At 39.4% G+C, this 26,207-nt stretch overlaps 1 long non-coding RNA gene across 3 annotated transcripts; it reads left to right on the forward strand.

Annotated features, from left to right (window-relative positions):
• The first annotated feature begins 244 nt into the window (after nt 1-244).
• On the forward strand, nt 245-22,313 carry LOC108961484 (uncharacterized). 3 transcript variants are annotated; one of them, XR_007776906.1, is made up of 7 exons: nt 245-425; nt 1,251-1,379; nt 3,707-3,898; nt 4,753-4,876; nt 5,629-5,768; nt 20,148-20,245; nt 22,173-22,313. It is a non-coding gene; the product is annotated as an uncharacterized LOC108961484 (long non-coding RNA). The 3 variants fall into 3 exon arrangements; XR_007776905.1 differs by lacking the exons at nt 20,148-20,245; nt 22,173-22,313 and adding an exon at nt 14,381-14,771; XR_003946067.2 differs by lacking the exons at nt 245-425; nt 1,251-1,379; nt 20,148-20,245; nt 22,173-22,313 and adding exons at nt 1,634-1,852; nt 14,381-14,771.
• Nucleotides 22,314-26,207: the final 3,894 nt, after the last annotated feature.

Genomic DNA, 26,207 nt, shown 5'->3' on the forward strand with positions numbered 1-26,207 from the left:
TGGCCCACCTCAGTGTGCCAGTCAGTGGAGAGCAGACATTTGTTTTAACTACATTTTGCATATTCACCTGGCTGGAGAACCTGCAAATTTTAGGGACATCCTGGTTCATGTTCAAGAATATATAGATTCAAGCACAATGTCTACTGGATATTTACTAAGGATAACGAATGTATTTGCAGAACATATCAGTTAGTCTTCCTTAAGACATCCTATTTTGATGCCAGATGACATCATTACAAAAAAAATTTATTTTTTTTATCTTTAGGGCATTTTTTTTTTGCTAACCAAGTGCTTACAGCAACCAAATGATATTCATTATCTCTGGTCGTGAGTCAGCACGTGTCTAGGGGGATAAACTAGTGGAAAGCAAAGACTGTAATTTCTGTTATGAAATGGTGATGGACACTACAGACAAGTATTTTGAGGTATGTTGGTAGCTGGAAAATATCTTGCCTTGTGCCAGCAAGTTAAAAACTGAGTGGTGACAGGTTTTATTTATTGGAGCTGTGCATAGCTGTGGGGAGCTACTTGAGGAGTTCCCAGGGAGCTACATTGACATGCCTGCCTCAGTGAGCCCAGCCTTGTCTGAGGGTGCCATGCAGTGGGTGTAACTGGAATATCTACAAAGGGAACATGCAATCCATCATGATGCTGTGCTTGCATGAAGTCATTGCTTTCTGCTGCTCAGGGGCTTGTTGCAGTGCACACTTGTAACACTCTTGATGGAAGGTTTATGCAGGGCACCGTGCAGCAACAGAGCTGATAAATGGACTTTGTTGGTGCCCTCATGGAAGAGCAGGTTGTGGCTCAGTGTTAAAAATAACCCCCATTTTGTTTGTTTGAACAGAGATTCACCAGGGTTATTTGCACTCCACAGAAATTAACACCACTTATTTTCTGAGGCTGGAGAGATAATCTATAATGCTGTAGATAGTTTGCTTTATCTTTTAATTAGTTAATGATGTAGCAGGCCTTTATAAGAAAAGCAATAGTTGTCTTTTGCTTCCAAGAAAGGGAAAATGCTTTTAAAATTAGATTAGTTCAAAGCAAGGACAATACCTTAAGCATACAGTAAATAATGCCACTGCATAGCAGACCTGGAGTTGCTTTGCTGCCCAGCTGCTGTACATTTTAAATCTAAACAAGCCAGAACTTCTAAGTGTTGTCATATATTTATTTTATTTACCCATAACTTTTTTTTCATACATATGCTTACCTCAGTTCAATGTAATTTGTTTTTTTCATGTCAGGCAATATCTTGGTACCCGTCATGGCTCCAAATCTCAACTTCTGTTTCTAAAATCTGATTTACTGCATTTGCTTTGTTTTCCTGCCCAGAAGAAAACCAGACAGTTTTCAGAAGATGAGGATTTTGCTGAGTAAGTGAGGGACAGACTTCATTGTTACTCCTTGTCATTATTTGTAATCTTTCTTCAACAGATGCAATCACTGTGGTCATGTGTAATATCAGTGATTTCCAGAAAGTGACAGAGGCCCCTGCTGGCAGAGAATAGCTGTGTTGAAGCAGTTTGTATTATTTGCAGTGTCAAATGGTTTAATACACAAACTTTTCTTCTCAGTGAGCTGTACTAGGATTTCAGTGTCATTGGCTTTCACTTTGCACATAATCAGACAAGAGCTATACAAGAGAAGGCACTCTTGACAAAGCAATCTATTGTAGGAGTTTCACTCCAAGAGGATTAAAGAAATGCTTAAATTTCAAAGATAATCATGGGGACCTTTCATAGAGACTGTAGATTTTTTTTAGGCTGATTTAGAGGTTGATGTGATAATCATCAGACCTGCAGAAAGAAGCCTTCTCAGGTATCACCAGTTTTGCATGGAAATGTTGGTAAGCCATTATCTTCTCTCTAAAGTCTGGTGACCCAGAGTGGTATCTCAGTTTGGCAAACAAAGTGGCAGGGCATTTTAGGCTTACAGTTTGGCAGTCCTGGAAAAGTGGTTGTGAAATTAAATCCTGTAAGTTTTTTCTTCACCTTTTATGGGGTCTTTTGATGCATCCATTGTGAAATGTTGAATAAGGCTGACAAAGTTCTACAGTGAAGTCAAAGAGTATTTGCTTCCAGTAATGTTTTGTTGGACAGTTTTTTAGTTCTTTTTTTAGATGCAACCAGATTAGACACATTATACCTTTATTTAAGAAGGTTCTCCTCAATGTATTTTTCAAAGCTTTTTTCCAATAATTTTTTTTTCAGTGGTATGAGACATAAAGAGAATGAAGGGTATATTTCATTGATAAATGTAGGAAAAATTAAGCAAAAAGTCCAACCTGCTGTCTCTAAGTTCTGGTCTTTCATCCCTTAGAATCTGCATCTGATTTTAAAAAATGAAAATTTGAAAATAATTTTAGGTGCTTATATAAATTATTAGAATATGAACTACAAGCAACTTCTTTCAATGTCTCAAACATAGTTTTCTGTGGGAGGAACTACCTCAATACACACATTTCAAAATTTTAGCAATTGGATCTGATCTTATTTTAGACCAAGTCCTCATCTGTCCTCGTGCCTCATATAGTATTCTATGATCAGCAAATAACAGTATGTTTTAATTAGTCTAGGACAGATATCCCAGGAGTTAATTAAAGTTTGATGCAAATTTGTCATTAAGTGTTTTATTGTCCTTTGGCCTTTCTGGTGCAAACTGCCAGATGTGAAATTCTCATGTGCTCCTTCAGCCCAGCCAAACTCCCTTCAAGTTCACTGGGCCTCTCTTCTGGGTTCAGTCAGGACCCATCAGATTCCTGGTAGGATGCTTTGGAGCAACACAATGTAAAGAATGTGTAACCAGACAGCTCTGGTCCTGGGCAAACCTTCAATATTTAATAAAGGAAAAGAATGCTTCTTTCCACTTGCTTAACAATAGCAAATGCTGAGGTGAAAATAATGTACATTTAGGTGTCAGGAGAACATTATCTCAAAAACAGACAGAAAAGGGAAAGAGGGGAGGGGGAGAAGGCTTGGTGCAATTAAAAGGAATTAAGTAACTTGGCTGAGAAGGATGTTGAAGTTACTTTATGTTACTGTTACTTTATTGATGTTTTGTCATCAGGCCCTGAATCAGTCCTGTCTTATAAGCTTCTAGGGGTTATGAACCTCTGATTGGAGTAGGTGGTAAACAGAGCTTGTCTGGACTGGCAGGATACATCTGTTCCCTGGAGGTTTTCCAAATTACACAGAAGAAACCAGGGCCTCAGGGTAAACTAATAGATATTATTTTAGTCTGTTGAGTTCACCCCTTCAAGAATGTGTTTTGTTGTTGCACAAGCTTGATAAAATCACAGGCAAAACAGTGGAATTTACACTAACAACTCCTATGGTTCCTGTGGTTTCCAGCTGTATCTCTTTTCTTTATTTTTGAAAACTGGGTGGTCAAAATATATTTTAGTGTCTGTCCTCTTATATGCTTCACAGAATTAGAGTAGTTTCTCCGCTTTTTCCAAGGCAGCTGCTTCACATGTTTCAAAGATGTGGTTGGGGTTCTGGTGTTTATAGTTAGTGATTGAGTATAAATTTTTGGGTGTCATGGCACATGTATTGGTTTGGGGGTGTAAAGCTGATGTGGATGAACACAGGAAAAATTTTTTGTCCTTGTTGCATGTGAGTCCTTTAGTCACCTAAACGGTCCATATGCAAAGAATATGGACAGTTGAATACTGATTGATATGCTTTTATCTGGTTTACAGATCTTGCAAGGCTGAGCCCTGTGTGAGCAAACAGAAAAGGAGGGAACATTTTCTTTTTCGCTCTGTGTGGACAAGCAACATTTCTGAATCTCAGATGTGGCTGAAGGAGGATCTGATTGTGGCCAAATTTGGTGGATGCCAGACCCCAAAAAGCCCTTCTGTTTCCTTGGTCTAGGGCCAAACTACCACTGTGTGTGTAGCTCAAGGCTTTCTCAGTCTCTGGCTTTCAAGGGGAGGTAGATGCTGTTCTGCTTTGAAAAAGGCAGCGTGCTCTTCAGTGTGTTCATGGTGTCCAACTTCTCATGCCCTCCTTCCCTGGTCAAATGAGGTGCAGTGTAAGATGTGGGCTTAAGTGGTCATTTCCTCCCTGCTGTTTCCAAGCAGGAAAATTTCTAAGCCTCTGTTAATGAGCCTGAAGATTTGCTTTGCTAGGTTTTGTGACAGCTTGGTCATAACAGCCAGCATTGACTTTATTCTGTATTTCAAATGTGGTCACACTCGAATGCAACTGATGATGTGAGTTGGTTTCTTTCTGGAAACCCAAGCCAAAAAGCATTCCATGTTTATACCACATGTCTCCCTCAGGGCAGCAGTGCACTCCTCAGTTTTGTTGGGGTTTTTGCAGATAAGAAAGCTTTCCTAAATAAATTCACCACCACCAACAACAACAAAAAGGTCTTTCAGAAAAAACAGAATTTAAAATGGATCTGATTCTTCAATGCCATTCCCACACATTTCTTGTTATGGTAATGGCTTTTCTTGATGGGAGCTTTCATGGCTGCAATATCCCTTTTTAGTATATTCATGGGGAGATTTCTTCAGTCTTTACCACTAGATAATCTCAAAACTTCAGTGTTTGATATAGGGGAAAAAATGGCAAACTGCATTTCACTTTGGATGTTATTCAGCAAATTAGTGATATGTAAATAAACTGAAAAAAAATTAAAGAAAAGTCAGCAATGTGTTGCCACCACAAACATGTATTTCACACTTTTCCTGTATCAACATTTTAACAGAACATGAGTGATTGCCTCCTTTCCTTACAGGTAGATCTTGCCAGTTTGTACATCAAGATGGGTGCCAAGAACATGCCCACGGTGTTTTTGCTGACAGATGCCCAAGTTCCAGATGAATGCTTTCTTGTGCTGATTAATGACTTGTTGGCATCAGGTGATTCAACCAACAAATTTCTTGAAAGATCCTTTCCAATGACAAATTATCTGTGTTTTCACTGAACTTTAAAGAGATTCTCTTTCAGGTATTTGTAGGGGGAGATTTTAGAGAGGCCATGTCAAGCCATCCAACCTGAGCATTGAGTCAAACTTGGTTAAGGAAGCGTGGCCTGTTGAGGCTTACCATGCAAAAGTGTATTGATTTGGGGGGAAATGAGAATATTCCTTTGACTTAATGTGATTTTGCTTTGGTGTGTTTTCACTAACTTCAAGCAATGTTACCATGACTGTACCAAAGTGTAGCATGTAGCAATGAAGCTTCACCCATGTTTTGAAGATAAGAGAATCTGGACTCTGAATGTGGGGGTGTGGGGATAAGACGGAAGAAAAAAATGCACCTCTGGACAGCTGGAATGCATCTTGAAAGAGTTTTTGTAAAGTTATATTTACTTTTGCAACCAGATTAGTAAACAATTTAAACAGCCTGTGAAAAAAAGAATCACCACTCTGAGGGGAACGTAATTTAGAAGTGAACTTCCTATCAGGGCAAATGCAAAACAGAGCTGTTTCCTATCCCTTAAAAAAAAAAAAAAAAAAAAGAAAAAAAAAAAGAAAAAAAAAAGGACATAGGGAGAAGAAGGAGACTGTTTTGTTACTAGATATATGTAACATCATACTGTAGCTCTATTGGCTAAATACCATGTAGAAGATTATTTGTCACATGTCACCTACCCCATTGTCTTTTTACAGGAGAGGCTCCAGATCTGTTCAGGGATGAAGACATGAAGGTCATAACTGCAGCAGCTAGAAAAGATGTCTGAGCCCTGGGCCTGGTGGACATCAGCAAACACTCCTGGAGGTGATTCCTGAGGCTGTGTCTGCAATAGAAAGTAAGGCATATTTCAGGGGCAAGAAACAGTGATGAGCTGATCAAAATAGCAGCATATTTCAGTTATCTCATAACCCAGCATATGTTGGCATACTTCTCTTGCAAGCTTACTTGCTGACGTGTGGCACCGAATTTGCCTCTCCTGTGTTACCCCTGTAATAACCTGCCCGTGTGGAGGCTGGTGTACACCAAGTTTTGCTCCTAGATCTGGCTCTTGACTTCCTGCCTGCTCATAGGAAAGTCACACAGCTGCTCTGTGTCTTAGTTTCATGTCTTGGACATAATGAGGCACTTGAGAGAGAAGGTGCTCATGAGGAGTCTGTGGTGGTAATTTAATGGTAAATACTCTTCCTGCTTTTACATGTAGTAATTTTGTACGTGTACTCAACTCTCAAACTTTTACACAAATGATTGCAATTTCACAGAAAATGTTAATTCTTTCTACTTTTCTTATGTCCTATGAAACTGGAAAAATTGAAGTACATCTGTAGGTGTTTTCAGATTTAAAACTGTTTGGAAATACACATAATATGATACCATAATTGCACCAAGTGTCTCACCTAAACTCTGTTTTAGAGACACTGTTTTGGAGGAAAACTGTAGTTCTTTCCTGAGAGCTGGAAAGTAGCTGGGAAAACTGGTTTTGCAGTGGCATCTTCAGGAACTTTCAGGCTGTGTAGGCTTCAATCCACTCATCATCTAAAACATCTGTTGCTGATAAGAAAATGAGAAGTCTGAAAAACATTAACCCTTAAGAATGAGAATGGTTTGAGAGGAATATATGCCTCATACTTTTTGTATTAAAATTATATGTTTGACTTGGGGTTAGAAGAGCCTTCCTACAGCAGATTATTCCACAATAATGATCTTCTCTGTGGGCTCTGTTTCTCAATTTTCTAAGGTGCTTAACCACCACTGTTCTAAAGAGCATTCTGATTTGACTATGAGTTTTTAACAAGTTCTTATACTTAATAACATACCACTTTCACTTTTTCCCCCTTCCTCTTCTCTTTTTCCAATCCTGCTTAAGTTTTGCTGAAGTTCCCTCCTAACTCTAATTTTGTTACCATTACATCTTAATTACACAATTTTATTTTTGCAGCTTAAAGGCCAATGGAGGCTTGTATACAATCTAGTGTGATATACTCTGTATAATTTTCTATTTTAGAGACTTCAGTGACATGTTCAGTAGTGGTGCTTACCTTCTGCATTTTGCTTTTTGACAGTGCTATTTGTCTCTGTTTCATTACTATTGCATTTATTTTTTTAAGAAAGGAGGGGAAAATATTATTCCTATCTCTGTTCATTTTCTCCTTTCACATTTTTACCCTTTATGTTTTCCTTATTCCCGCAGTAATTTCTTATTTTCCTTTCTCCTCTTTCCTTTTTTTTTTTTTTCTTTTCTTTTTAGGGGCTTTTTGAAAGCCAGCTTTCAAACTCTTTTACCTTGCAACAATTTCATCAGTCCCCTACTGTGCAAATTAGCACTTCTAGAGGCAAGAGCAGGAGATACCTATTCATGTTGCAGGGGAGCAAAGTAGTGGCATTATAGCAGCGAAGGAGACATAAATTTCATGAGTTAACACACTGCTAGATATCCATATGAAATTTTAGTTAGTGCAGGGGGACCTATCACCTCCTCATTTCCCTAGATTTGACAAATAAAAGACTAATATAATGAGAAAGAGAACAAAAGGGTGAACTCAGACAGTTTCATAATGTTAAAGCTCAGTGAAGTGATATAGTCTCATTTTTCCATTTCATTTTAGAAAAATCAACATCCTACATTAAGCCACATTTTCCCTTGAGCTCAGTTACAATCTTACATCCTGCAGTTCTGTTTATGCTGAGGAATCAGTAGCTCAGGAACCAAAACTACACAGTGCTGTTCTTTGAACCTCCTTGGTTTTGTGTTGGTTTTGTTTGGCTTGTTTTCAGTCTGGACATTGCAATCAATTCTGCTGTCAATGTACTGAGAACACACCCTGTAGGTGCAAATTTGAGTTGAAGGTATATCAGGTAGAGACAATGGGTGGCACCATTATAAAATATGGGTCCAAAACTGAAGGGGGTCTGAAGAGAGATAAGCACCTAAGAATTTCAAAAACTTTCATAAAGAATGATGAAATAAATTATAGAGGAGGAATGATGCTCAAGCAAACAAAGTTGATGAACACTGAGGATGTTAATGTGCTGATGGGTCTAAGGCACACACAAGATGAGGCATTTCTGAAGCTCAGTGATTTACTTGGGTACCAGAATTTTTTCAATATCCCAAATCCCCCAATAATCACTCCTAAACACTCTGCACATCACCAAAATTTCTTGGAAAAGTAAAGGCCAGAAGAAGCATTTCTCAAAAGCATGAATATGATGAGATCAGTCAGTCTTGCTGTCTCTGGAGCTGCATTTGATTTTACTTTTCTTTACATTACTTTATTAATCATGGGAACCCTTCAGCTTTTCCCCAAAGATGTGAACACCATGCCCTACACAAGCAAACACCTAAATGAACTCTTTACAGTGAGTATATTCTTTGCAACATTTCATCTTTGCATGTTCTCCAGCTTCTCACTTCAGTCTCCTCAGGGCTCTTGAACATTACTGTGTATTCCAAAGTCAGACATGTAAAGTGATTTTTCTTTGGAATCTAATCTCTGTTATTCAGTCCATGTGCAGCCAGTTTTCCTCATAAGCTGCTGATGGGTACTTCAAATCCTTGCTCCTCCATCCCTGAGCAAGTTCCTTCATAGTATATTTTCCTCATGTAAAGTTTACAGTCCCTCAGTGGTTGTTGTGAAGTCCCAGCATTAAGAACTAAATTTTCTAGTTTTAGAGGAATGTCATTTCTCCAATTTCCTTCCAGCTTGGCATGACTACTTTAGTCATCACATCCTTATAATGATCTCCTCTTCTGTTGTCCTGTCAGGATTTAGCTGGCTCCCATTTTCTATGGAATTTAGTAGTACAGTATTTTCAAGCTTCAACCAGAGTTAAAGTCAAACATAGGCAGAGTGGGTGTCCTCCATTGCCACAGGCAATCTTGTCCATATTTTTATTTTTCTTTTAAACTATTGTCTTTCATTTCCAAATCCTCTTTCATTAGGACATATTAGCCTTTTCCTTGTGGTTTGTCTTGCTACTGACAGAACATCTATTTTTATCTGTGAATCTGAGAGGAACTTGTGAAGCCCCATCAGAGCTCAGTTTTGGCCAGCTGTCATGGTTTTTCCTTGGAGGGCATAAATACATGTCTATCTGCTCAAGTGCTTAAATCTCAGCCAAAAAGAACTGTGATTTTAGGGTTTATGGTTCTATGTTAAACTAATACTGACCCCAGATTTGTTTTGTTTTGGGTGTATTTTTGTTGTTTATTTTGTTTGATTCAGTAGGGAGTAGCTATCTAGGATTTCTGAGTTCTGTAGCACAGAAAACATCTGTTTCTTCTGTTGGCAGGCTCTTACAGAGTTCCTGTTTCTGTATGAATAGCTCCAGGCTTTTTTGATTTGGATGTCAGCCATCTCTTCTTGAGCACTCAGAGAGCTGACTTTTAAGGATACATCTGTATTAATAAAATTATGAAGGGCATTTTGTGGTCCTGAGGACTAGTAGCATGAAAAGGCTGGTACCCATACAGCTTAGCTTCTCCCATGTTACCATGTTTGGTAGTCACCAAATGGTGGGGGTGGCATAGAGCTGGTCAGGACTAATTCCTGGTCTGTGCAGCTCCTGATTCCTGCCACAGCACTGCTTAGTTTCATATGGAACAGTTAAATAGGATGGGCCCCATCAGACCAGTGGCCAAGTGTGTGCCAAGGTGCTGTTTGGTTTTCTGTCTTGCTCTGTTTGAAGCACTTAGTGAACCTAGAGGGCCTGAATATTTGAGATGAGCAGGAGGAGGCTGAGCCAAAAAAATGAAATGTAAGGTGCACATCTGTAGTGAGAGTGACATGTCTGAGGCTCAAATGGACACTTGAGAAAACAGGGGGGTTGTGTTCTAAGGAGCAGTGAATGCTACGCAGAGTTGATACTGCTTTCACAAGATAATGGTGCTTTTTTCCTAAATGATCATCTTCATTACTCCATTGTGTGTTTAAATCTCAAAAATCATCAAAGGAAAGGATGTGCCTTTGAAAACTTACTACATCTTTCCATTTCTAGATGAAATATCTTCATTGCAAAATTTATATCGTGGTTGTCTTGCAAGACATTCTCCATTTTTTACATGGAGAATTTGCTATTCCTTGGGTTTTTTCCCTCTATCAAATTAAACTGTAAGGCATGGCTTGGACAAAAGATAAATGTTTTCAAAATAAGACATTCTTGCTTATGCAAAGATTGTACAAAATGTAGTCAGTAATAATTACTCAATTTTCCTCACAGCTCTCTTGCTAGCAGATCACATGGCGTCTTCATTATTCTGTGTGCAAAGCAAGCAGTGCACAAGGTCCTTTGTAGTATAGGGAATTCACTGGGGAGAATGCAAATGAACCCTGAAAACATGCCATATCAAATCTATGCCTGGTGTGAATTTACTAAACTTCACCAAAGCTAAAGGAGAAAGAAGGGTTATGCTGTGGTCCGGGTCTGGTTACATTCTTTTTATGACTACGTTTTCAAGTATATGCTGTATCCTATGTTTTTGTTCACAAAAAATAATTAACAAATAGGTAGTTATCTAATCAGGGTATTATATTATATCCAGGGCTGTTCTGGAATTTCCTGCCTAACAATACAGTATAGTAAAAATCTCTTAGCTATGTGTTTTACGGGAAAAAAAAGGAAATTTTGAATAGTATGTCACTGTTTGAGCTCTAGGGCCAGATATTCCAAGAAGTAATTTATTAAATGATTTCTTAATCATTTAATTGTTCTTCTACACTTCATCCTGTCACAATAAACTACAAAGTTTTTCTGTAAGTAATTCATTTTACCTATTACTACTTTTTTTTTTTGGATTTGATAATTTCTCTTCATTTCCTGTAAGGTTTCTAGGATCCAGTTTTGCAGAATTCCTCTGCTTTCTCTCTTCTTAGCCTTTGTAACAGTTTAATTCAACTGTTACCTACTACTTTGTAAACGTGTACTTGTAAAATTGTATTTATGCATTTGAATGCATCTGCCAAGGGCAAGGAGAGAACAGAGGAGTTCTGGGTATCACTTAGTAAATTTAGAATTTAGATGCTAGAGTAAGTTTTAAAGTAAACAACCCTAAAAGCCAAGTATTGCCTTTTCAGGGGTCTGCAGTTCATATAAACTAATGCAGCTCCTTATATATTTAGGTAATTCTTCTAAATCACTCCTAACAAATTACATCGGATAGGGAAAGCATCCTCTCCCCTAGAGTTCAGTGTAAGATTGAATAAACAGTAATCATTCCATGCAAACAATTTTTCAATATTTAGGGAGATTAAAATATTGCTTAGGATATAAAACTAAAGAAAACCCTGAATTCTGTTGCTTGGGGGGTTTTTTTGGCAAACAGCCCAAGATTTTGATTTGAACTCTTCTGGCAGTCCAGTGCTTAGGGAGTTAAGTCCAAATATGAGCAGTGTGAGGAGCGTAGGAGGGTGTAGCAGATGAAACTTCAAGCAAGTCTGTGTATGGTTTGCAGCTTTGGAGGTGTGATAGATTCAGTTTGGCACCACTGCTACAGCAAGGGCACATGGAGCAGCACATCAAAGCAGGGACAGATCTCTCCAGGCTCTCCACTGCTGCTGCTGCCACAGCAGGGATGGTGTGCAGGTCTGAGAAGGTGGCCTCTAGAGGAATGAAGAAGAGAAAATTGGTTTCCCCGGGCTTCAACACTGCTCACCGTGAGTCTTGGTATTACAGCTGAGCAAAGAATTTTTTCAGAAAATGAGGTGGCACGGGGAAGAAACATCTAACTGAAGGATACATAGTGTAACCAAGAACCAAATTCAGAAAACTCAACAATGTTCAAGAGTTGTGAAACAGATCTAGCAGAGTCTTCCCCTACATTTCCTCTTCTTCTCTGATTCAGAGTTTTGATTTTTTTCTCCTGTGTGTGGCTATCTTTATCATCAGCAGTAAATTCCAAGATCTTTCTATGTCTTTGTACAGTTTCAGTATAATTTTCACCCCTTGATTGGAATTCTACCAGGGCATTTCTGCCATTTGCCTCTTCAAACAGTCAAAGTAGATGATTTCTTCTGTACCTTAAGCCCATCTTTGTAACATTCCTGGACAACCTGGGTATATTTTGTTTGACTTGGTTCTACTATCTATGTTATTTGCATAAATTCCTGTCTTGTGTTTTCTAGTGCAGAGATATATATGTATATGTTTTCTAGTGCAGATATGTATATGTATATGTTTTATAAACTATGAGATAGTGGCAATTCTTTTCCATCTGCCATTTTATCTTCTTTCCAAGGAGATACCATTGAACCATTTTCCCCTGTTACTATCTCCACATCACTTTATCTCTTCTGACTGCTTTAAAACTCAGTGAAGTGTTGAGCCAGGTCAACCTCTTCTTTTCATTGCTTCCTTTTTTACTTATTTTCTTTCAATTCTCTGCCCTTCCTTTTTTATCCAGTTTTCTCTTATAGGAATGTCAGTTCCCAATTAGCCTAAAGGAAGAATAAACTTGTCGCTTCTCTGGCATGCCTGATGGCTCTCCTGGCTCTTGTGGCTGTTGAACAAATTATAAACTCTTCTGAAACCTTTTGGTTGTTTTCTATTGGAATTAACAACATCAATGACATGTGGTTTGAGAGTTCCTGTGCAATAAAAGTGACTCTTTTAGTAAGAAGCATAGAGGAGAGACTCCATTCCTGTCTTAACAACCTGATGTCTGTCATTTTACCAATTAACCAAGAGCATATACAACGGCCAAAGAATGTTCTAACTGCAATAAGCAGGTTCACAGAATCAGCTGAGGACTGGAATAAACCTTCCTTCTCAAATGAGAGCTGCTTTTTGTAGACCTGGTGCTATCAAGACCCAGTCACAGTTTTATTTTCCCTTGAATATTTTGGCCTACCCTTTTTGTACATCTCTTTCCACTTTTATTAAGAACGATCCCTTAAAATTCCCATGCAAGCTAAGATCCAAATCTCCTTTTCTTCCTGTTTTTTTAGAGGGGTTGCACTGCACATAAAGGGGATTGAATAGATTTAGAAACTCAATAAGTCAATAGCAGGGTTTCTGTCACCATGGCCAGCTGAATGTGCACCTTCTGGCTCTCTGCATGCCAGCCAGTCCCTGTGCCTGCCTTGTCATCTATAGCTATCAAACTGGGAAACTGATACCAACATGGAGAGAGCTGAAGGAAGCTGCAAAGTGCCATGTTTGTACACAGGAAAAGGAGCAAAACCCATTTGCCCAAGGTTGCTGACAAAGTTTATCAGCTGCCAGATTTGGCTTGGAGCCTCAGCTGTGTACTGTCTAGTGCTGGACCATGGTTCATTGCACGCCTCTCTTTGATGGCCACAACTTGCCCTGTGATTCTTTTCTCTCCCTGTTCCCTCCCTCCTCTCTGTAGATTGTCCTGTGTTTCTGTCCTGTCACTGCCATGCTGTGAGCATGAGCTGGGAACTTCCCAGCCCTAGCTAACTGCCCTGCTATTGACTGGCTTCCTGAGTGGCCATGGGAAACCCTTCCCTTCAGCAGCAGGAGGCTCATTGAGGAAGCTCAGGGGGTTGAGGTACAGTTTCAAGCTCAGTTTCCTAAGAAAGCAATGGAGATCACTGAAAGATTGATAACTGAATAAGCTGGGGAAAAACAGCACTCTTTTTACTTCTTGCTGCACACTTATTGCCTTTGGTGTTCAAGTTCATCCCTGCTAAAAGTTGAATTTTAATGGGATGTCACTGACTGATTCCTTCAGGAGATTTCAGGGAGCTGTCTAGCACAGGCAGAGAAGTGAGGGAAAGAGAAGCACATAATTCATAACAGTGTCTTTGCAGAATCCTTCCATTCAAGACTTTTTAGGGTCTTATAGACAGAGTTCATTTAACCCTTTCCAATGCAGTTAAATATATTCACTAGAGCTGTAGCAAGTAAGGCTGAAATATTGCTGTGAACAGTCCAGGTGAACCAAAGACTTCTGTCTCTATTCAGCAATTAGACAGGTAGAAGTTACCCCTGGAAATGCAATCCATGGCACCACATGGCAAATGCATTTGTCACCTTAATATCTGGGCAATTATTCTCTTCTTGTTGCTGATTGATGCAGAGTGTAACACGTTTGTTTTCAGAAAAAAACCAAACAAACCACATGCATAGTGAAGGGGAAAGGAATATTCCTTTCAGGGGAAATGAACCTTCTCAGATTCTTCTAAGAGTTGTAGCAAGCTGCCTCTGATGTCCTTCCCGGCATGGGAAAACATGCAGCAACTTCCATGCTGGCAGCAAGACTGCTGCAGTTATTCAAGTAGACCTGGAAAATGCTTTCTTTCCTTCAGAGATTGCCATTGCAGAAGTTTCACTCTGGAGTGCTGTTATATTTGAGACCATTTATTTGTATTGGGGGGTTTAAATCAGGTAAGACTGAGGATTTCAGGAATTCCCAAGGAAATGCCGTCGGGTTTTAGTTGAGTGTGGCACCAGGCAGCTCTGCATTTGCAGTGTTTACCCTCCTTTCAGACCCATCCAAAATGCAGCATAGCCGTGAAACGAAGATGAAGGAGAGGCCAAGGGGTGTCTGCTGCTGCTTCCAGGGAACCGGCGGGCGCTGTCCCTCCCTGGGGCCGTGCGGGGAGCGGGGCTGCGGGAAGCGCCGCTCCAGCTCCCGGGCTGCCGCTCCCGCGGCGCTCCGGCGGCACACGGGTGCCTCCTGTAGGACTGCGCGGGAGGGAGAGATGCTTGCAAATAAACCCGGCATTTGTATGTTCCATCAGCTGCTCCTGTTATTTTAACAGACTTCTAGTGCCATCAGGATAGTTATTGGTTGTCTGGTGAGCTGGGAGGGATATCCAAGTGCATTTATTTTTGATGTGATACCAACTTCCTTATTTGAAAGAAACAGATATGACTGCATGGAGAAAAGATGTTGGTTTTTTGTTTTGCTTTTTTTTTTTTTTTTTTTTTAATTTAAGCATTATGTTCCTCAATACTTCTTTTCATTTTAGACAATTAATAAAGATTTCTCTGATCTTAGCAACTGTTGATGAGTTTCTTCTTTCACATTGGTGTTAACTGCTCCTGGTAAGTATCTTTCTTGTTTGATTCCCAGCAAGTGAAATAAATGTCAACTAACAGGATAACAGGACACTTTATTGACAGGGAATTAAGGGGTTTGTGTCATCAGTGTACGTAAAGCAGTACTGGGTGCATGAGTCATGTGCAGCCGATGGGAAGACCAAAAAACAAAGAGCAGAATGCAAAAAATAATAGGACCAGTCAGGGTAAAGGTTTTAAAGAGATGAGGAAAGGGTACTCAGAGCCCCTTGAGATAACAGAGAAGGCGTGTCATTGTTATGGGTGGGGAGAGAAGGGGAGACGGAACCGAGCCAGAATGGCGGGATAGGTGTAAAGCAAAGGGTCTGAGGAGGAGCGAAAGGAAAGTCAAGGGAGAATAGCCAAGTTAGTAAAGGGAGGGGCAAGTGGAAAATTGCAGAGATGTATTAGGGTATCAAAAGAATGAGAGGGGCTGGGTAGAAAAGACCACCCTGAAAAAGAGGGACTCTTAGAGTGTGCCATCTCCCTCCACTGAAGATTTATAGGAGGTGATGTCTCCTCCTTCTCTCTAGTGCTGGTGTGTTAATGTGTCATTTTGCTTGCTCCATTTTAGATACTTCAGGAAAGTCCTTTGTTCTTGGCACAGAAGTCTTGTTAGCCAGTGCTCACCTGTGCCTGGATTGTGCTGTTTCTTATCACTGATCAGCAGTGTGAGATCTGCTACTGAGTGATTATTTTGGCATAATTGACACTTAGTTCCTAATTGTCTTTTTCACACTTTCAAAAAAACTGAGCAATAGTAATGCTACAGATTAATTTTAGTTAGGGTAGCTTGAAATTAAGCTAATGGGTTTTTTCTCTTTAAAGTTCAATACAAATATGACATCATATTTATATTGCTTTAATAAAGAATGGACAATTTCTCAGTTTAAACGGTGAAGGAAAACCATAAAAAATTCCCAGTGATTATGGGAACTGAGAAGGAAGTTTTGGGGGGTTTAGCTTAGTTTTTGGGGTTTTTTCCTCTATCTCTTTGTTTTCAAAAATAATTGCCCTTCTGGAAAATACAGTTTATCCAGGGAAAGTAGTGGGTTAGGCTGAGCTCAGCAGGGAGATGGTGAGCTGCACAGTCAGTATGTTCTATGAAGGGTGCTGCTGTGAATTTCCTTTTTACCCAGTGTGAAAGTGTCTGAACAGAAAGAACAGTGATCCCCTCTAATCATGGTGTCTGTTGGAAGCAGGCATTGCAAGACCCTTTTCACCTGGAAGGACATGGGCCAATGTGTAGGTTAAGGACAAGAAAGAGTGAGTTCAGAGGTATTTGAAGGGAAATGGAAAGTATGAGAAATTTAATCAATTCTGATGTCTTTGATTTCTTGGGGGAGAGGAGAGGAAAAGAGCCCTCTTCTGTTTCAGTACTGAAATTGCTAAGCTTCATTTTAAAAGAGCACAAGAAAAGAACAGGGTGTAGCAGTTCTGAAATCCATGTACTGAGCTTCATGGACTTACAAAGGTGCTTTTAGACCTCATTTGATATAAGATATGGTCTACAGTATTTTAAAATAATCTGTGTCCAAATTCAGCATGACAGGCGCCCCTCCTTTCTTACTTTCATCCGGTGTCACATATCGCTGAGCGCAGAATAAAAGGCTCAGGATTCTTTAATTCCCCTCTTTGAAAATAACAACCGTGTACATCTCTATGATCTTTGAGTATTTTATTGTTGCTGTCTTTTATGCTGCTTTTCTGCTGCTTAGCACCCACTGTTAAGCATACCAAGGATAAATTCATTATGCTCTCAGTTCATCATACTCCAAAGTACTTTACAATGTTCAGTGTGGCAAAGAAGCCACCTGGAGTAATATTTTGCTTTCTCTCCTTGCCTCTAAAACTCCCCCCTGTCCACCCACTCATGCTTCCCTGTTACCTTTTCCTTCTAGCAAACATTGACTTGGCTTTTTTCCTCAGTTTTGATAATTGCCTGCATCATGTGTTAATTTTCAGTGATATCGGTCTTTTTTGTTCTTTACTTGGCATGTTTCAGCTAGCTCAACCCAACTGCAAAGAGTTAAGATTTTTATATTTGATAGTAATGACTATTTTACATCCTGAGAAAAGGTAGAGGGAGGAGGCAGGCAAAATTCCTGTATAAACTACTCATAACTTGCCTTGAGGGTTTTTTTTATGTTTAAAGTCAGTCAGCCAAGGCCTAGAGTAGAGAGATTGTAGAAGAATGAACCTATTTCAGCCTCATATTTTCTTTCAAAATGTATGTAGGTTTAATGCTCAGTTGTCTTTAGCACTAATGAATGGTTTTGATTTGTACCAGCCTAATCTTCACTTTTGGCTTCAAGCTACTTTATGTTTTCTAGTGAACTGCTGTTAAATCAGATTCTGTTACTGTATCAACTCTTTTTTGTTTGGTTTTGGGTTTTCTTTCCCCTGTTAAGAAGGCTAAATTAGCAATAATAATTTCCTTTGCCTACAACTCTGAATGGGCATATATTGAAAAGTACAATGTAGTATTAAAAAAAAAATCCTGGAGATAAATGAATGGCAGAATAAATAATTTATGCTAATGAAATTACTGCAATTAGTAGTTCCACAATGACCCTTTTAAAAGCCACAGCTGTTAATGTCAGGAAGTGCTGTCACCGCTGACCTTATCATAAGAGAAAGTGACAAATTGAAAATGCAGGGAAGACCAATCCTCAAAGAGGTCTGTTCGGGAACGATTAGTGTTTTCTGAAAACCAGTGTGAATTACAACCAGCTGCTCTCTGGCTCGGCGTGGCTCCCATGCTGTGCCATTTTGTTAAGCTCCATAACAATAGTTATTTTGCCCCATTGAGACGAGTTGTCTCGGGCCACTTCCAGCTCTACCGGAACCCACTCCGTCCCTCGCTGATTTACAAATGAAACTGTTGTTAGAGGGCTTTTCAGGGCTGCTGAGTAGAGACCTCTCATAAGGATCATGTGTGAGGAGGTTGTCTTTCACTGGGAAGAGCTGTACCGCAGGGTGCGTGTGCGTCGCCAACAATGAAAAGAGGAGAAAAGGGCTGAAACGCATTTCAGTTGGAAGCTAAATGCTGCTCAAATCTGCATAAAATGTCTATTCCTGCTGACTGGCCTTGCTTTTACAAACAATGTTTTAAAAGATGAATTTGTGCTACTTTGCTTCCGCTAATGATGCTCTGTTTTTTTCCTATTTGTGAAGCAATTTGCCTCTGCTTTCCCTAAATGCAAATCATTCTTTATTTAGTTCTTGCTTTAATTTCTGTTTTTCTGATCACAGGTGAAATAAGTATTCTTCTAAACTAGCTCTGGAAAGGCACAAGAAAATAATGAGTTTTCTTACTGAGAAAAATGGCAAGCCTTTCTGCATCAACCTGATTGTAATATTAATGATGTAGGCTTAAAACATTTGACTGCATCAACAGCCACTCATGAGCAATTTTCCCAAAGTTCCCTAAGCATTATTGACAATGCTTTGGTAAATTATGTGTGACTTTCCTAAGAGTTGGTGTAGCTCATTTAATTCATATTAATTGATTTTTAGGCTACCCTTGATTAATTGAACTGGGTTCGTCTTGTAGAGAATGCAATAAATAATCATTAAAATGAGGGAGATGTGACTCCACAAATGATAAAGTTTAAGTGTGCTAGAAGTCATAGAGGACAAAATGAAAGTTAGTCACAGTGATGGAGTTAAATGGGTTTTCTTAGTATTTTCCTTTTAATTTTGCATACAGTACTCTTGTTTATACATGCATGTGAATTTATACTATGAGTATATGTATATAGGGTACTTTGAAACAAACAAAAATTACTTCTGGAGATTTCCTATTTCTTGTTTTTCCTGGGAAAGTATACTCTAATTCAAAAGACTGGAGTGATATCCTGTATTTGCTAGTTCAGTTTTCAACAAATTTAGAAAATGGACCTTTGAACTTTGATCCTGAACCCCTCTTCTTGCTGTCAGAGGAGAATAAAGACAGGCATTTTATCTCTTCATTTTCCTCAGAAACACATGACTTAATGACCATCTGGAGCTGTTTTAAATGTGCCTGGCCTGTTTTGATTTTTACATAGTATGTGAAGAGAAATTTCCGGCCTCCAGCTGAATTTTGGTCTCTGTGATGAGAGGGAAACCCCCTGTGGTGCTGTGTGGGAGCCTCCACAGGGCCACAACAGTGCTCTGGGCTCCCTTCTGCAGTGTGCTGAGATTTGCTTGCTGCTGGAGTCATAGCTGGTGGTTTGATGCCTGGCTGGCACATAGGGGAGAGCCTCCCCTGTCACAGCTGGGAGTGAATCTCAACTCCATAAAGTCAGAGCTGCTTTTCTGCTTAATACCCCTTGAAGCTGATAGATGGTAATTTTAGCCCAGAAATGTTGCTGATTTTCTGACATTTTATGGTATCTAGAGGCTCAGCTTTAAGGGGAGAACTCCACAGTGGTCTAAATCCTGCCCTCGTTACAGTTTGTTAATCCATCTGTCAGAAGGACAGATAAGCAGGGGTGGCACAACTTTGGAAATATCAATTGTGGTGTCCACTTCTGTTCAAACTGAAGTGGATGGCAAAAATGCACTTCACTCCAAACAGGAATTTGATGATACATGAAGTGTGTGAGGAGCAGTGTGATTAGAGCAAACACTCTACTGTATTTCTTTAACCTACAGAGGATTTCTCTTCAACAGGAGTTCCAGAGGTGAAGCAGAAAATCCATAGAATATTAACTCTGCATGTAGCAGTACAGTGAACTGGTTTAATCTCTGTTCCTAGTTTTTAGGAGTGTTTATTAAAAAAATAATAAAGTATGTTGAAGCACTGAGCTTCTGTGGTGAAGACTTGATGAATGCCAGAGCAAAATTAATTAATTTATATGCAAAACAGCTGGGGAAGGCTCATTTTGCTTTCATATTTTTTACATGCTGACAGCATTATATTTAGGGTAGATTGAAGGAGAGTTTTATAAATGAGCCATCCTTAGAAACATACATGGACAAGCTTAACTTATATAGATATACTTGATTTTGGAAGTATTTCTTTGTTCTTGTGTTTCCATTTGTTCTTTTTCCTTGGGTATGTGCAGCCACTCATCCAGAACTCCATGGTTTATGGGGATTTTATGGCTTCTGCTCACACCAGTGTGAATGCCCTGAGTGCAAAGCACAAATTACACTACTCCAAATAGTTTTCTGGAGCAAATCATGCTTTATAATGTCCTCCTAGACAAAAAACAAAACAAGAGGCTGTCATGACACATGGAACACTTGGTAAATGGTATGCAGAAGCTTTCTTCAGAAAGAGGGAAGCCAGCAGCTTTCCAGGTAAACTGTGAAAGTCACATCCTTTTCTTTCATTCTTTATAAATAATCTTTGTTGTATTGCAAATCATCATCACCTTTTCATTAGATTGATTATTTGTGGAGTGGCATTTTGTGTTTCATTGACACTACCTGCTTTTTGAAGCTGGGATTTATAAATATATATATGCTTGGGTTTTTTTTAATAGAAGCTCTTTGAACTCTTTAGCTGCCTTTGGAGAGAGGGGACAATCCATTTAAGCAAGGACAAAGCCTGGAGGGAGGGGGAGTGTAGTGGGGCCACTGTAAAATGGTGGGAGGGAAGCAAGTGCCTCAGTAAAAGTTAATCCAGGGAAAGAGAAGAGGCAGCTCCATACATGTGAATTTTGAGGGGTAATGAAAGCAGGAGGAACATGTATGAAGCCTTTCCATGAGGTGCTTGTGAGGCTAGTGCCCCTTAGCCCCAGTCTTTGCTTCTGCCTACAGTTCATTGGTGGCTGACCAGCCCACAAAGACAGGAAGGAGGGGTAACTGCTTAGAAACCCTTACCCCATCCCACCCACACACGTGTTCCCTATTCCCCTTTGCAAATTCTGAAGACAAACCATAATCCAGGGATTTCTTTATTAAAAACTAAAATTCTGTGTGCTTTTATGCAAATGGAATGCTCAGCTGCAGGCTTTGCATAACATTGCTTGGTGCTGCTGCATGTGGTTAATAGTGGGAGCTGGCTGGCTTATTCTCACTTTGTCAGCTGAAGGCCCTCCAAAAAATGGACAACAGAAAAGAGTGGCTGAGATTTTAAAGTCTGTTTTTAATAAAGTAGCCCCTGGTAGTAAATTATTAACGTGTTCTTTTTTTCTCTGATTCCTAATTTGATGAGGACCAAATGGTAATTGGACAATTTCATGTGCTGCATGCTGTGCTGGCTGACAGACCCACAGCTCCAGGCACTATCCCTAGCCAGGCACTTGAACATTGAGCCATTTTTACCCTGTACTCTGGAGCTTTACAGAAGAATATCAAATGAGGCACTGTTTAGTATTTTTCTTAAGGAAAAAAGCATAAAGTCAGCTCAAACAAATGGAAAAATAAATGAGTAGAGAGATTTGGGATCTCTACAGTCATCTGTTAAAACTCAGTATTTCAGCTCTGTCAAATCAAATGGTCAAATTTTGAAAAGGTAAATTGGGGTTTGTTTTGTAAAATTTCAGGAGCCCACCAAATCAGGAGAGTCCTCAATGCCTTCTGTATGATTAAAGTTTAAACCCTCTAATATTTGTCTTCCACTTTCTTTTATCAACCCTATCCTGATCAGATTACCAAGACCCCTCTGGTTAAAATATATTTTGATTAGCTGCCAGACAAAATGATTGTCAGGTTAGCAGAAAAACAAAAAAACCCAATCCATGTCAAACACACAGTTATTTGAAAAAAATTTCTTTATATGTGGTAAGATGTTGTTGCTAGATATTTTTATATGAGTTTCTCAACTGGCAGGCAATGAACTGCTATTTCAGCAGAATAACAGGTAGCTTTTGATCAGCAGTCTCTGAGCAAGCCTCAGCCTTTCAGCAAAGCTCTGCTGGACTGATCTGCTCGGAGGGAATACCAAGCACTTTCCAGGGCATCCTTCTGCCCTTGCGTTGGCGCCTTCGCCGCGTGCAGCGGCTGCGCCTCTTATGCACCGCTGCAAACCTGACTGCAGCCCCAGCCTCGGCAGCAGGACAGGCATCTGAGCATCTCAGCTGAGCTGTGGGCTCTGTGGTGGGTGCACTCAGGCTGCCATTATTAAATTCTGTCAGGTACAAACGGAAAAAAAGATTAAAAAATGAAAAGGCAATGCTGCGTGTTAGAGACCCACAAAAGATGAATTTTGTTTTCAGTTCGGCTTTTGGATCTCAGAACCGTGCCTAATGTTCTGAATAATGCATTACCTTTTGCCCTGTAGGTAGAAGATCTAAAATCCAAACTTGCTACTCCAGAGGCAGAACTGCAACTGAAAAATCAGGATACTGAAGCTTTGGTTGCTAAGATAGGGTTTCAGACTGAGAAACTGAGCCAAGAAAAGGCCATAGGAGATGCAGGGGAACTAAAGGTCAGTCTAATTCTCCTATTTACTGATGTTGAGCTATATTTAACACAAAATAAACCTTTTTAGGTGAACAGTTCTGAACGACTTCCTCTCCAGGGAACATAAAGTCTAAAGAATTAATATACTTACACGTGTAGCAGCATTTCACACCATGATTACCACTTGACCTTTCTTTACATTATGCCTTTTCCTAACCTTTTAGCTTTTTTAATGAGATGAAAGAACAATAAATACTGAGCTCGTTCAAGCATTTAATGGATGTGGATCTTGAGAATCCAACCTATTTGTAATACAGTAAAGGTCAAAGAGTCACATCTTAGCACTTCAGATTTCTAAAGGCTTTGAGGCTCTAGGTAAATTGAACAACTCAATTGATACAGTTCATTCCACCATTTTTGACTCTTCAGATTATAATAGCATTCCTGACAATATATGTCTTCAGTGCTGACTCTCCTCCTTTTTGCTCTCAGTTCAGCCTATTAGCATGAGTTATCAACATCCGTGTTGGAAACACAGAGGCTCACATGCTTTACTCTTCACCACAGAACGAATAGAAATGCATAATTTCATCAGGAGTCTAAAATTGCCATCTACAGTTGCAAGCATGGCTTTTGAAATAAAGCACCAGTAGAATAGAGTGCTGTAAAGTGAAGTTCCTCTGCCTTTAGAGTCTGGAAGGCTCATTCAGGTCTGGGATTTGGCTACAAAATCTCATGTACGTTCTGTCATTGACCAATAGTGCAGAAAGGAGTTCTTAATTGACTTGTAATAGTTGTTAATGCCTGATTTTGAGATATGGAAACTTCAAGTTTCCAAGGATTTTGTAGTTTCCAGATATTGACCAGCAGGGAAGACTGTCCTGTCTAAACATTTAAAACGGCCTCTCATTTTCTTCTATTTGGTTTCTTAGATACTTACCACCATATTTAATGCCTTTCCAAAAGCCTCGTGTCTAATATAATTTTACTGAGAGAAACGTAATTTTTGGTCCTGAGATAAATGAAGACATGATCAGGACCTTTATATTTCTCTGGATTATGCTAACTTCAGACTTCAGCCTTTTGCTGATCCATATCTCACATAGGAATTAAAAATGGCCATGAAGTTTCAAGTCCAAATGGTGCAATTAATTAAACTTGTACAAATGGGATCCAACAGCTCAACATCCTACAAAATACTTTTCATGTGATGCTTTTCCCTTATTGGTTCCATATGCTTCTGATAAATTTGGATGTTCAAAATACACCCTTAACACAATTTTAATTACTTCATTAAGCAGCTAGGTGAAACACATAGAGTGATTATTGTGAGATAATCACATCTTTGGGCCACTTTGTTTCAGGGATGAAGTTCAGCACCTGACACTAATGATTACTGTACTCCACTGTTCATTGCTTTATTGCACTTCTGAAATGTTTTCATTGGAAATGAAAGTGTCATTTTGTGCTACATTAATCTAAAACTGTATCATAAGGCTAACGATAGTTTCTAAACACTAATCTTCTCTCATTTTTTTTGTTCCCAAAAAAAAAAGCCCAGCAAATGAGACTGCATCTTTTGCTAAGTAATTTGTGAAGACTCTTCCTAATTGATTAAAATATGTCACCCTTTAAAAAATTAGTTTTGCTTTCCTGTTCTGTAGATTTTAAATTGGAGCTTATAAGAGCTTTTTGAGTTTTACAACCTTAAATAAATAAATACCTTGGAGGTATTGACTTATAGTGAAGTATTACTTAAGAAAGGATAGGTGAAGAATGGAAATCACTTTAGATCCAACTAATAAGGAAAAGTGAGGTCAGTCTGCATTCCACATAACTGTGGCAGGGCTGCACACCTGTATAGTAATAAAGAAGGGTTTTACCATGAAAATGAAACTGGTAAGGTTTTAAAATAGTGGGCAGTAGCACTGCTGTCATTTTGCTGGCCATTATTGTGCCCTGAATGTTGTCAGCCAGAGCAGCTTACATGTGAAGCTGCATATGCCATTGCCTTTTAAAACAGGACCTACTCCTTTAAAGACAGAAAACATGCTGGTCATGGTGTAGGTGTATGTGTGACAGTGGCACTAGCTGAGGATTAGGAACAACTCATAAAAGATGCTTCACAGGAGATGAGGGACATATTTAACTTGATTAGTAACTTGTAATTTATAATGTAATGCATATTGATTTTTAATATTTGTTATTTCCACAGACAATAGCTGCGTGTGTCCTACCTAATGAATGTGCACATGCAAAATGTCGCCAACAATTGTAGAAACAGGTTTTGTAAGGGTATTAAATTCTTACAGAGTGTTTTTACTGCCAATGTAGAGTGCTTGATCCAAGTATTAACATCTTGATCACTGTAATATCTTCTTTGTCTGTAGTTACACTAGGTTTAAGCAAGACCTGACAGGAAATGAGTCTGTGAGATGAGCATGAGGTACAAGGATAAGGATGAACCAAGTACAACTGACTTCAGCCCCAGGCAATGTATCTTTAAAAGGGTGTATGGTAATCTTCCAAATACACAATTGCTGATGATACAGAATGCCCTCGAGGTTTACTCTCCCTCATAAATTTGCACCAATGAAATCATAATCTGCTTTTAAACAGGTAATTAAATTGTTGCAGAAAGTTGTGGAGGCACTCAGATTTCATGTAAGACTGATGCTAACTGACGTAAAGTTGCTGATCTAAGCCACTGTTAAGCCAAAATAAGTGTCTTGACAAAGCTGCTTGAACTGATGATTATTCAATTTCCAAACCTGAAATTAAGTACAGTGTTTCCATATAGGATATTTCCATTTCTCCCATTCCCTCTCTTGTTGTGACCTATGGTTTCAGACTTGAGGAATAAAAAGAAGGCCAATTTTAAATGTTTCCCTATACCTCAAACCTTGAGTGAATATTTTGCTTTTTAGGGGAAGTTCCAGTGCAACACTGAACCAGTCATTGCCTTCTTGATATTTCCTCTAATTATCTAAAAGAAAACCCTTTGAAGGGAAGAAGGGGCAGTGAGGGAAAAAATTCATGGGTCTCAAAATCTTAGCAAAAAGCCTTCAGTCTCTTGTTTAGCTCCAGCTTTTGCATTTGAACCTGGATCATGAAAGGCTTGCAGCTTATTACTGTACTAGCATAGGCTACTGAGTTCCCCCCTGTGCTCAGTAACTCCTCAGGAGCAACAGACTGCCCCAATATCCCCCAGCATTTTTTTGTACAGATACCCTCTCTCCTGCCCTGCAACACTAGGTAACACCCCATCCCTCAGGCATGGCAGTCACACCACTCACTTTGGTATCATCTGCAAATTTGCTGAGGGTGAACTTGATCCCACTGTCTGTGTCACTGGTTAAGATATGAAATTTTCTGTGTCTCCTCCCAGCCTCACCAGCATGGCAGTAGAAAAGGCAGAAAAGGCCTTGGCTCTGTGTAAGCCCTGCTCAGCAATAACCAAAACTTCTCTGTATTATCCACCCTGTGTTCAGCACACATCCAAAACACATCTCCAAACCAGCCACTCTGAAGAAAAGGAACTCTACCCCAGCCAAAAGCAACATCCTGTCACATTAAGGGAAAGGCCCTAAGGACAGAAGCTGGAAAGCCACAAAACTCTTTATAGGAAAGGTAAATAACAAATGGGCATCAGATAATATCTGAGATGAAAAAAGAAACTAACAGTTAAAAAAGAGAGTCAGAGAAAAAGAAAATAAATCACATCTTCATTTTCTCGCAGCTTGAATTTAGGGGGAGAAGATTTGATCCTGCATTGCTCTTTTCTGTGTATTTTGGTGGCAAACTCAAGCCAGCCTGAGCACCACTGGGATTTATTGAATGCAAAACCAGGAGAATATGGAAGGGAGAACATTTCCTTATATTTATCCAATTTTCCCCTAATTTCCCAAGGAAG

This window comes from Serinus canaria, chromosome 2 (assembly GCF_022539315.1).
Source record: "Serinus canaria isolate serCan28SL12 chromosome 2, serCan2020, whole genome shotgun sequence".
In the NCBI taxonomy this organism is placed as follows: Eukaryota; Metazoa; Chordata; class Aves; order Passeriformes; family Fringillidae; genus Serinus; species Serinus canaria.